Source organism: Alexandromys fortis, unplaced genomic scaffold (assembly GCF_014885135.2).
Source record: "Alexandromys fortis isolate MF-2015 unplaced genomic scaffold, M_Fortis_MF-2015_v1.1 scaffold_21, whole genome shotgun sequence".
NCBI classification, from domain to species: Eukaryota; Metazoa; Chordata; class Mammalia; order Rodentia; family Cricetidae; genus Alexandromys; species Alexandromys fortis.
In genome coordinates, this window is record NW_026067905.1 from 6067392 (window position 1) to 6078481 (window position 11090).

The 11090-nt window shown below is 40.7% G+C and overlaps 1 long non-coding RNA gene across 2 annotated transcripts in view; it reads left to right on the forward strand.

Moving 5' to 3' along the window:
• The first annotated feature begins 718 nt into the window (after positions 1 to 718).
• The window catches only part of LOC126497290 (uncharacterized), a 23457-nt gene continuing 13085 nt past the window's right edge, over positions 719 to 11090 (forward strand). The window contains exons 1-2 of one of the 2 annotated variants that reach the window (XR_007590557.1): positions 719 to 918; positions 7895 to 7975. This is a non-coding gene — a long non-coding RNA (uncharacterized lncRNA). Of the gene's footprint in view, positions 919 to 3544; positions 3746 to 7894; positions 7976 to 11090 lie in introns of those variants that run through there. The other variant, XR_007590556.1, reaches the window with a different exon arrangement.

Here is an 11090-nt window from a genome sequence, read left to right on the forward strand (position 1 = left end):
TAACTTTTATGTCGCTGGAAGCAAAAGACCTTAAGTGTTGCATGTGGAAAGCTTCAAAACTTTTGGGAAGTTTACAACTCGGGGCAGGAGTCTATTGCTGTGACATCTTTGTCCCCTCCTTCAGGGTGCAAAGTGGAACCAGAGAAATTCTGAGTCTGTTAGGCAATTAACGTTGCGTGTTTTCCACAGTGACTTTGAGAAAAGTGTCGCAAGAAGGCAGGGTTTTTAGGGCAACATCAAAGCTATTGCACACAGCCCCACCAGAGCGGCCAATAACAGTTCTAAAGGCTTCTCTGACAAGTTCCAAGTGTTGTATGTTCCCGTCTATACAATTTCACTGACGGATATACACCATTTCACACCTGTACCCCACACTGCTCTGGGAATCTCCCCCCCCTTTTTTTTATTTCTCCTCCTCCTCCTCCTCATTTTCATTTTTCTCCTTCTTCAGTATGTACCACTTAATTTCTGGTCGACTTTTGTCTGTTTGCCTCTTCAGTTTGGTTTTGTTTGTTTTAGGGAGGATTTTGCTACTTAGCCCAGTCTGGAACTTGCTGTATACACTAAGGCTAAACTCAAACTTGTGACCATTCCTGCCTCAGTCCCTGAGTACTGAGATTTGCACCACCAAGACTTGCTCTCTTTTTTTATTTTAAAGGTTTAATAGACAATTCTATGTTCTACCCCCTTCTTAAACCAAAAAGAAATCAGAGGTACCTTGCTTTCTGTAGTTGGGCCTGACAATGGTTTCTTCAGAGACCATCAGAAAAGACTGTTCGGTTTCACTTTTCAGTTCACTTGAAAACTTGAAAACTTGGCTTTAGTTAGCTCTTCCTCTCTGGAACCCGGCTGGAACACCGACTACAACGGGAAAGAACTTGAGAGGAGATGCAGCCGTCTTGAATTCCCCTGTGAAACGTGAGTACTCCGGGACGTAAAGAGAACCTCATTTATGCCAAGGAAGATGGCACACATCCTGCAGATAAGATCATAGAGGAGGAAGTGTACGGGAGAGTTCTTGACTTCATAATCTTATATTCAGAAAGCCAGTAAAGGGTCAAATCCATGCTTTTATAAAGGAAAAGCAACCAGATTCATCTAATGATCTAATTGAAATGTGTCCAAGCTATCAGCTAATTAAGCAACAAATGTAGGGCTTGTATTATAATGCCTTAGCAAATATGGGCTGTCTGGTATATACGATTGTATGTATGTACATAGCAGAAAGACCACACATACGTGTGTTGCTCTGGTGTAATATGAGCATTTTCTCGGAATAGACAAATTCAGTAAAAATTTATTAAGTGAATCCAGCACATTTGGTTTGAGGATAAAATTTATAACTAAAGGAAGTTTATACTACAGAAAAGGCCCCCAAAAATTAAGCTGCCATTGAACTTTGGAATAAAAGATCTGAACAAAGGGTTAATAACTGAGCATGAAGTAGAAATGAGACAGTAAAGGCATGAAAGAACGGATACTTTGTACTCATGTTCCTGTAACTACAGTAAGGTAGAAAACCATGGCTTTGGCCAGCAGGCCCCAGCAGGCTGGTTAAGAACATTGAGATTCACACAGTGTGGCCACTCTAAGAAGAGGAGCAGATAAAGGGCTGTAGGAACCCTAAGTCTATGTCCAGGGCATGAGCTGTAGGTTTAAGTGGAAGAAGAAATGGGGCAAGGGAGAGGTATACATAACGTAGCAGTCCTGGTCAAAGTGTGGTCTTGCTTAAGTTGGTCCTGCTCAGATCTGGTCCCACAAGGTGATCAGAAGATGGTTTTCTTATCACTTGAGTGGGCCAGGTAGTTTACAGGAAGTGATTGCTTCTGCTACAGGATGCAGACTTTCTCTCGGGAATAATGCAGTATCTGGATAGAGGGTCCTCTGTGCTGGAATCAAGGCAGCGGCATACTTAGAACAATGTCTGATCTCTGTGCTTTCAGGCTTACAGGAGGATGAGGCAGGCTAGGCAGCTACTACTTGAGAGAATAATGTCCTGATCTGCCAAGACAAGCAGGCATCCCAGAGAAAAGGGGACAGGCACAAAAACATAGCAGAGACACCAGGCTTTTATCCTGTGTTTAGCTGATGCCTGGGGCCTAGGTAAGGAGCAAGCACAGCTTTGGGTGCCTCTTGCATTCCTGGTGTGCTCTCATATGATTAAAGAGAAGGATTGTTGTTTCACTTGTCTGAGTTCGAGTGAAAAAAAAAAAAAGATCCTGCTTTTCAACCTTTTCCCTTACCACTCTTTTAATATTAGGATAAACCTTTCAAAAAAAAAAAAAAAAAAAAACTCGCTCCAAACTTCAAGGCAAATAGTCCTGCAGTAAATATTACAACAGTTTCAAAAGCCCTTTTTTTGGAGGTGGAGCGAGCAAAGATCATTCTGCAAAACATAAACTGCTGTAATGAAAAGAAAAATCCCTAGCAGGAAAAGACAGAGGTAGAGCTACCAGGACAAAGCACAAGGCTCCTAGCACTCCCAACTTTTTTTGCACACAACGGGGGAAACAAGAGACGGGCTTGCCAACAATGCAAGACTGGGCCTCCTGCAAATGCGTGGAAAACGGGTTTATATTACACTTTTCAATTGCCTTGGATCTTTGTTTTTCCTTAAGTCAGCAAGAATCTCCGCCAACTTACACCCCACTACTTAAGAATATCCACTTAGAGATTTGAATAAACAAGCATGCCTTAAGCTCAAGGAAAGCAAAAATGTGAAGTTAATGTAAGCGGTATTCCAAATGTGCAAATGTTGTTATAGGATTACAATGAACTGCTATTGGCAGCCTTGAGGATCTAGCCCAGGGCCTCGTGCAAGCAAGGTATTGTTCTACCATACCATATCCATGCCCCAGCCTATATTTTTTAAATTTAACTTTTTATTGATACTTTGCGGATTTCACACCATGCATCTAGATCCTATTGATGTCCCTGTCCCTTCATATCTGCCCTTGCAACCTCACCCCCACTGCCAAGAAAATAAAATAAAATTTAAAAGAAAAAGAAAAATCTCATCATGGAAGCTATAGTGTGACACAGTAAGTCATACAGTATACCCGTTAGCCCTAACATCTTTATTTGCAAGTGTTCATTGCAATGAGTCATGGTCTTGTGCTAGGACTCTGGTTTCTGCTATACTATCGATACTGAGCCCTCACTGAGACACCTCTTGAATATCCTATCGTTGTCTGTGCCATGGAGATCCTGTAGCTTTGGGTCTGCAGACAGGCCCTGTCAAGTGTTCCAGAAGATTATAGATAGTATGGATGATGGTGTGGGCCAATTCATAGTCCTGGTTTTGGGCCTGCATGGTTGCTGGGTTGGTCAACCAGTCAGCTCTTGCTTATCCTCAATACCAGGGTGGGCTCTCTAGCACTGACTTGGCTAGATAACCCTGTGCAGTAAGCAGCAAGGGGGAGGGACCTGGTCTCTCAAGTGCTACAGTTAGTGAGAGCCAGAAACAACTCTGTGTAGCCCTATCCTCTAGGCCTTTGGTGGTAACAGAAGCCATGGGCATCAACAACACAGACCTGATGTGGGAAGGTCATTTGTCAATCTGTTGTTTCATTGGTTAATCAATAAAGAAAACTGCTTGGTCTGATAGGTCAGAAAATTAGGTGGGTGGAATAGACAGAACAGAATGCTGGGAAGAAGGGAAGGTAGCCAGACACCATGCTGCTCCTCTCCAGGGCAGACATGATGAAGCTCCAGCCCAAGATGGACGTAAGCTAGAATCTTCCTGGTAAGCTACCACCTCATGGTGCTACACAGATTATTAGATATGGGTTAGTCAAGATGTGAGAGTTAGCCAAGAAGAGGCTAGATATAATGGGCCAGGCAGTGTTTATAAGAATACAGTTTCCATGTAATTATTTTGGGTAAAGCAAGCCTGTGGCCGGGAGCCAGGTGGAGGGAACGCAGCCCGCCGCTCCTTCTACACAGACCTTGCTCTGCAGCAGGGCCACAGACATAGACATGGCCCTTGGCAGCAGCCCAGGCCCAGATATTACCATGGCCTCAGGTGGCAAACAGGCCACCCACCTCAACCTGTTCCTCATCACCTTGACCTCTACAGATCTACCTCTCTCCACAGGACATGAACCATCCTGTCTTTCTCATCCATACCCCCACTATGACAGGCTTTGTTTTGGACCACCAACCAGCTTCCCAGTCATGGCACAGAGACTTATTATTATGAATGCTCAACCTTAGCTTAGGCTTGTTTCTTGCTAGCACTTATAACTTAATTTAAGCTGCTTCTGTTCATCTATGCTTTGCCTCAGGGAATTTTTGATGTGGGAAGTTCTTCTGTATATGTGTTGCTTTTATTGGCTAATGAGTAAAGAAACTGCTTTGAGTCTATAGCAGGACAGAACAGAGCTAAATGGGGAAAAATAACTGAATGCTGGGAGAAAGAAGGTAATGTCAGGAAATGCCATGTAGCCACCGCCAGAGACAGACACCTTGGAACTTTGCCAGTAGGCTGTGAGCCTCACAGTAAATATAAAATAATATAAATGGGTTAATTTAAGAAGAAGAGATATCCAATAAGATACTAGAGCTAATAGGCCAAGCAGTTATTTAATTAATAGTTTCTGTGTGGTTACTTTGAGTCTGGACAGCCAGGAACGAACAAGCTGGCTTCTACCACAATTTTTTGCCTTTCTTTCTTTCTATATGTTTGACTCCATGCCTGCAGGCTGGCAGCTTCATGTTTCCTTCTCTTTCTCACTCATTCTCTGTTTGCCTGAGCCTAGATTACTCCTATTATTCTCTCTGCCGGCCAGCCCCACCTACCAATCTACTGCCTTGTTATTGGCTGTTCCATTCAGGTTCCTTAGGCAGACAAGGTAAAACAGCAATGCATCTTTTACATAATTAAACAAATGTGACATATCTTTACATAGATAAAGTAATAATTCACAACACTCCACCTTGTATTTACTTGTCCTTGGTAGAAAATGTGCTTTCTCCTTCCCACCCAAGGCAGAAAGCCTCAGGCAGGCATGTGAGTCTTCCTTTTCTGATCAGTCTTAACAGCTGGGAAGGCTCTTGTTTTCTCCCCTATAATACACTTTTAAAACATGTATTAGATTTTTTATTTTTGACCATAGTCATATAAGGGAATTCTTATTTTTCCTATTTAATGTATGGACACTGATATCCAATTTGGCTTATGAAGTAAACTCTGAAGATAAGACCCACAAAAAGGAAAAATATCCACCAAAAGGGCATAACAAACTGAAACCAGCCAAGAGAACATAGAAGAGCTTGAGGGTTGACAAATGGGTCAAAGAAACAGACCAGAGTCCAGACAATGAGCCACAATTATTTGGGCTATTGATTTCAACAAATGCATCAAGACAATCTAATGGAGAAAGGAAGACTCTGAATAAAGTGTGGAAATGGCAGAACTGAACATCTGTGTGGAAAATAAATACCTTGTTCCACACACAGAAAGTAAAACAAAATAGATCACGATCCTCTAAAACTTCTTTCTAGAAAAACACACACAAATGGACTTCATAATGTTGCATAGGCAAAGGTGCCACAGACAGGATCCAGAAGCTTTTTTATATGTAAAACTACAAAAAAGATAATAGTGATCATTAGTTTTTATGAAAATTACAATGTACTCATCAGAAGATGTCCCATAGTCACAGAAAATATTACGATTGACAAAGAGCACACATGCAAAATAATGCACATGACAATTACTGATATACAAAAGTATACTATTAAAACAGAAGATCAGCAAGATATTTGATCAGCAACATCACAAAAAATATATGGCTGGCTAAAATGTGTATTAAAAGGTATATCATATCATTAGTTATTAGAAATATGAAAATCATCATCATTCACTTTGGTTTATTCTCCCAAGCATTTCTACAGGTGTGTCCAAAGGGATAGACCACCCTAACATTAATATGAGCACTAACAGGCTGCCCTGCCACCTGTAGTAGTTTGAAGGCTGAAATCTAAAAGTGTTGGCTTTAAGGCTGTAGAACTATGAGTTACTGCAGAAGACGAAGCAGGATCCTAGAGCAAATCCATTTTCGGTCTTCTCCAGAATTTAAAAACATTCTAATTGATTATGTCTGGTTCGGTCTAATTGGATGAAACTAAGAGAAACAACAGTGGTGTGTGTGTGTGTGTGTGTGTGTGTGTGTGTGTGTGTGTGTTGCAAATAAAGCATGCAGTCAGATTGTCATTCTCTAGCATGCACCTCTTCTGCATATCCTGCTTGCTATGGCCAGTTGCTTGAGTAAAACACTTTTCTTCAAGTTCATGATTAACACTGCTCTTTGGAAGTGCACATGCTGTCAAAAGTTTAATTCTGCATGCATTAAAGGGGAAGAAATATGGAGGCAGACACAAGCAAACACAACATGGTAGAGAATATTGAAGTCTTATACCATGCAATGAGAAAAAACTGTCTCATAAATATAAACAGATTTATATTCCAACAAGATTAGTCCTAGATATTGACCCAAGAGAAGTAAGTATGGTCACAAAGAAAGACATCCAAGAACAATCAAAATATTCATGAGTAGAAGGGTGGAAAAACTAATTATAGTATGTTCATAGAAGTTTCTCCTGTCTATATCATAGGAAGAAAAGCAATAAGCTACTGCTCATATGATGGCATGATTCAGACTCATTATTGTGCTAAACAAAGGAAGACCAGGCACAAATTATACGACTTTATTTTGTGAAAGATTTTTTTTAAGGGGAAACTAATTTACAATAATAGAAATGAGAAAAGCGGCTGTTTTTTATTAGAATGAGGGTGGCAAATGACTGGGAATTAAAAAAATGTCTCTGTTTGCTCCTATGATAAAATACCTTAGGTATGTGGAGTTGCTGTGGGAAGGTTTACAGCTAGTAACTACCCGCCTACTGGGGCCTGACCTCATAGACTATATACCCAGATGCAGAAGCACATCCAGCTTCTCTCTCTGGTCCCCCTGGTTTCTGCTTGGTTAGTCGGATTGTTGTTTGGATCTCATCCCATCTGCCATTCAAGCAGAGAATTGATGTGGGAGTGTCATATATCAATCTGTTGATTTCATTGGTTAAGCAATAAAGAAACTCCTTGGCCCTGATAAGTTAAAACATAGGTGGGAGGAGTAAACAGAATAGGATGCTGGGAGGAAGAGGAAGTGAGCTCAGACTCGACAGCTCTGCTCTCTGGAGCAGAGGCCCTGCTTCACTCTCCTGGGCATACGTGATGAAGCTCCAACCCAGGATGGACATAGGCTAGAATCTTCCTGGTAAGCACACCTAGCGATACTACATAGATGATAAGAAATGGGCTAAATTAATATGTTAGAATTAGCCTAGAAGAGGCTAGATAGAAATGGGCCAAGCAGTGTTTAAATGAATACAGTTTGTGTGTTGTTATTTCGGGCATAAGCTAGCTAGGTGGCCGGGGTGCTGGGGACACAGCCCTGCCGCTCCTATTTCAACAGAGAATCCTGGTTTTTTAAGTTTTCCCCCAAATAAATGATGGTCTATCTCTCAATTCTGAGTCAGTGTGAGATTTCTTTTAAGCCCCTAATTTCTCTGCCCATCACCTGATGCCCCAACGTGGATTTAGACTGCATGCCTCTGGGGGGGGGGGATTGCTGATCCACTTAATGGGCCAGAATCCCCTTAAAATCCACACCACAACAAAGTGCTGCCACAGTGGTGTTTGCAGCCCTTAAGCAGCAGCCAAAGCACAGAAGGCCACTGTTTACCAACCTGCAACCCGTCCTGGATGATTACTTGTCGCGGGATAGCGGCCTGATTTGCGGCTTCTGGGTTTCTCTTCCCTGTCCCTGGACTCTGTGATTTTTTTGCTCTGCATATGGAATTTATTTGACTACATCTAATCTGTGGACAGATTTTAACACAGGACCTGTCAAGGCACCATTGCATTGATTCCAGTCATGACTCGGAAACAGCACCAATTGCTGGTTAACAGGTAATATGGCAGATTTTGTTTCTCTTTTTGCTATCACGATGGAAGGCATTCCACGAGGCCTATATGACTTTGGGGATTCCTCAACTTACTGGTTATTAGGTTTCAGTTTTCTTCTCCATATCATATCATTAAGGAAGTATATGGCACTAGTTGATAGGATTAATACAATCGAAAATCAGAGGTTATCTGAACAAGTGGATACCATGATAGGCAAGATTGACACCATATCTAAGGGTACTAGGAAGTTACCTGAAAGGGTTCAGGCTTTGAATTTAACATTCAGGAGTTATCACAGAGTTTTGATAAGGTAGCAGACAGAATGTACCTCCAGAATGACAATTTACATGATATCTAAGAGCAGTTCAAGGAGGAGATGTTATCTTTGAGGGGAAACATTAAGACTTTGGAACTGGTGAACAAGGTAAGAAGGCACAAGGACAGGATAAAATGTCACCACTATCTGTCAGAAGTGGTTTACCCAGGGTTTTAGTGTTATATCCTGTAATTTGCTCTGACAAAGCATCAACTTCTAAAGGCCAATAGAAGGTATATGGACGCCAATAAGAACGAATGATCTAAAAGAAATTAAGCAAGCCGTTGTTACTTATGCCTTGCACTCTGCATTTGTTAAGGAAATGATAAGGACTTGGGCTTCTAATATCAGGGCTATACCCCATAATTTCTCTCAGTTAGCATCAGTGATATTAGATGATAGACCTTCCTTGATGTTTGGAATTTATTTCAGGGAAGAATCCAAACATATGGAACAGCAAGGAAGAGCAAAAGGTGTGGAGGCTTCCCAGGATAAATTCTTGGCATAGGAGCGTATGCTGATCCACAGGTCCAAGATCTTTATGATAAAGAAGTATTGTCCCTATGCCACAAAGCAGCATTGAATGCTTGGGACAGAATACAAGAATCAGGAAAAAGGATCAAATCATATACCAGGGTTAGGCAGGGACAGAGAGAACCCTATACTGACTTTTTGCAAAGATTAATTAAGGCTCTTTAAATAGGAGTAACAGACCCAAAAGATAGACTAATAATTCTTAAATCTCTGGCTTTTAAAAATGCAAACTTAAAATATGCAAAAAGATAATTGGGCCTGTAAGGTCTAGATCAGCACCTATGGATGAATGGATTCAGCATACAATGAATTTTGAGGTGATGACTCTTGGGTAGGAAAAGCGATTTCCAAAGCAATGAGGAGATATCAAACTGAAAAATGTTTTAATTGTGGTAAATTAGGAAATCGGAAAAGGAATTGCAGGCAAGGAATGTCTAGGAATAATACCTCATCTGGGAATGGCAAGAATAAGAAACCTCGGCATTCAGGTATATGTAGGCAGTGTGGTAAAGGACTAATTTAGGGGTTGATTATAATGGGTAAACAGTTGAGGGTTGGGGGAGGAATTTTATAAGCTCAGGGATCTTTTTTTTAAAAAAAGAGGGAAAATTGGATGATACGATAATAGATTGGTATAGATTCTTGTATATTGATACAAAGTTGAATTTTGTTAAATAATATATGCCTGCATGCTTCTACCTCTGTTTAAAACATTTTTATATATTAATATATATATATATTTACCATATTACAGTATACATTTTTACCTATGATCAAGATATTTATACATTGTTTACATTTGGAAGTTACTGTCCTCATTTATTGCACAGTTGTTTTTTGTCTTAGTTTTAAAGTTAGATAGGTATTAAAAATTATAGATAATAGTCATCTATGTTTGTCACATTTATAGTTAGACTAATCAGGTTTTTTAGATACATAGAGATTATATTCTGTATAGATAGATAATCTTCAACCTTTTCAAAGAGCTCAAGAAAATGGCATTTAAATAACTTCGAGTTCTGTGGTAGTGAGACACAATTGCTCCTGGCAACACTGACCTATTCCCTAGAGAATGTTGAGCACCAAAGACACTCCTCTTGTAGCTTGTCTTCTTCTTGGCAAAACTGGCCTCTGGGCAAGGAACTGCCCATACCTCAACCACTGACAAAATACATAGTGTCTGGAAATGAATAAGCAGGACTGTCAAATCTTGCCAAGACAGGATAAAACAGTTTTTTTTAAATTTCTTGCCTTTAAAAATAATCTGTCAGTTATTCTAGGCCTTAGCCAAAGTCGCATTGCTAATGTGACTTTGGGTGATTGCCCAGGTAGCAAGTTGTCTCTGTGATTTGTTGTATGTTTTGGAAGTTATTTGATTGTACTTCCTAATTACTCAGGTAACCTTATTTCACTTCTCAGATCTTCAATGGGGTTGAAGACTAAATAAGTGTAGTAACTTTCCTCTCATGTCTTGGCCAAGCTATTTATTATACAAGACATAAGCTAGTTACAATAGGATATTTGTTCTTATTGTATATGATTTTGTATTAGGTTTAGAACTCTTTTATTTAGACAAAAGGCAAGATTCTGTGGGAAGATTTACACCTAGTAACTACCTGCCTACTGGAATGTGACCTCATAGACTATTTACCCTGATGCGGAAGCGTATCTGGCCCCTCTCTCTGTTCCCTGTGGTTACCGCTTGGCTGTTGAAATAAGGGCAGCGGGCCACTTCCCCGGCACCCAGCCGCCCACATGACTCTAGCTTATGCCCCGAAATAATTACACAGAAGCTGTATTCTTTTAAACACTGCCTGGCCCGGCTGCCCGGCTAGTTCCAGCCTCTTATTGGCTAGCTCTTACATATTAATCTAACCCATTTCTAATCATCTGTGTAGCCCACGAGCTGGCTTACCAGGAAAGATCTTAACCTGCGTCTGTCTGGAGTGGGAGAATCATTGATGGAGGTGGGTCTTGTAATAATAAAGAAACTGCCTCGGCCCTCATAGGACAGAAAATTAGGTAGGCGGAGTAGACAGAAGAGAATTCTGGGAAAAGGAAGCTTAGTAGAGGAGTCGCCATGATGCTCCCACTCCAGACAGACGCAGGTTAAGATCCTCTCTGGTAAGCCAGCTCATGGGCTACACAGAATATTAGAAATGGGTTAGAACAATATGTAAGAGCTAGCCAATAAAAAACTGGACCTAGCCGGGCCAGACAATGTTTAAAAGAATGTTTACAGTTTTCGTGTAATTATTTCTGGGCATA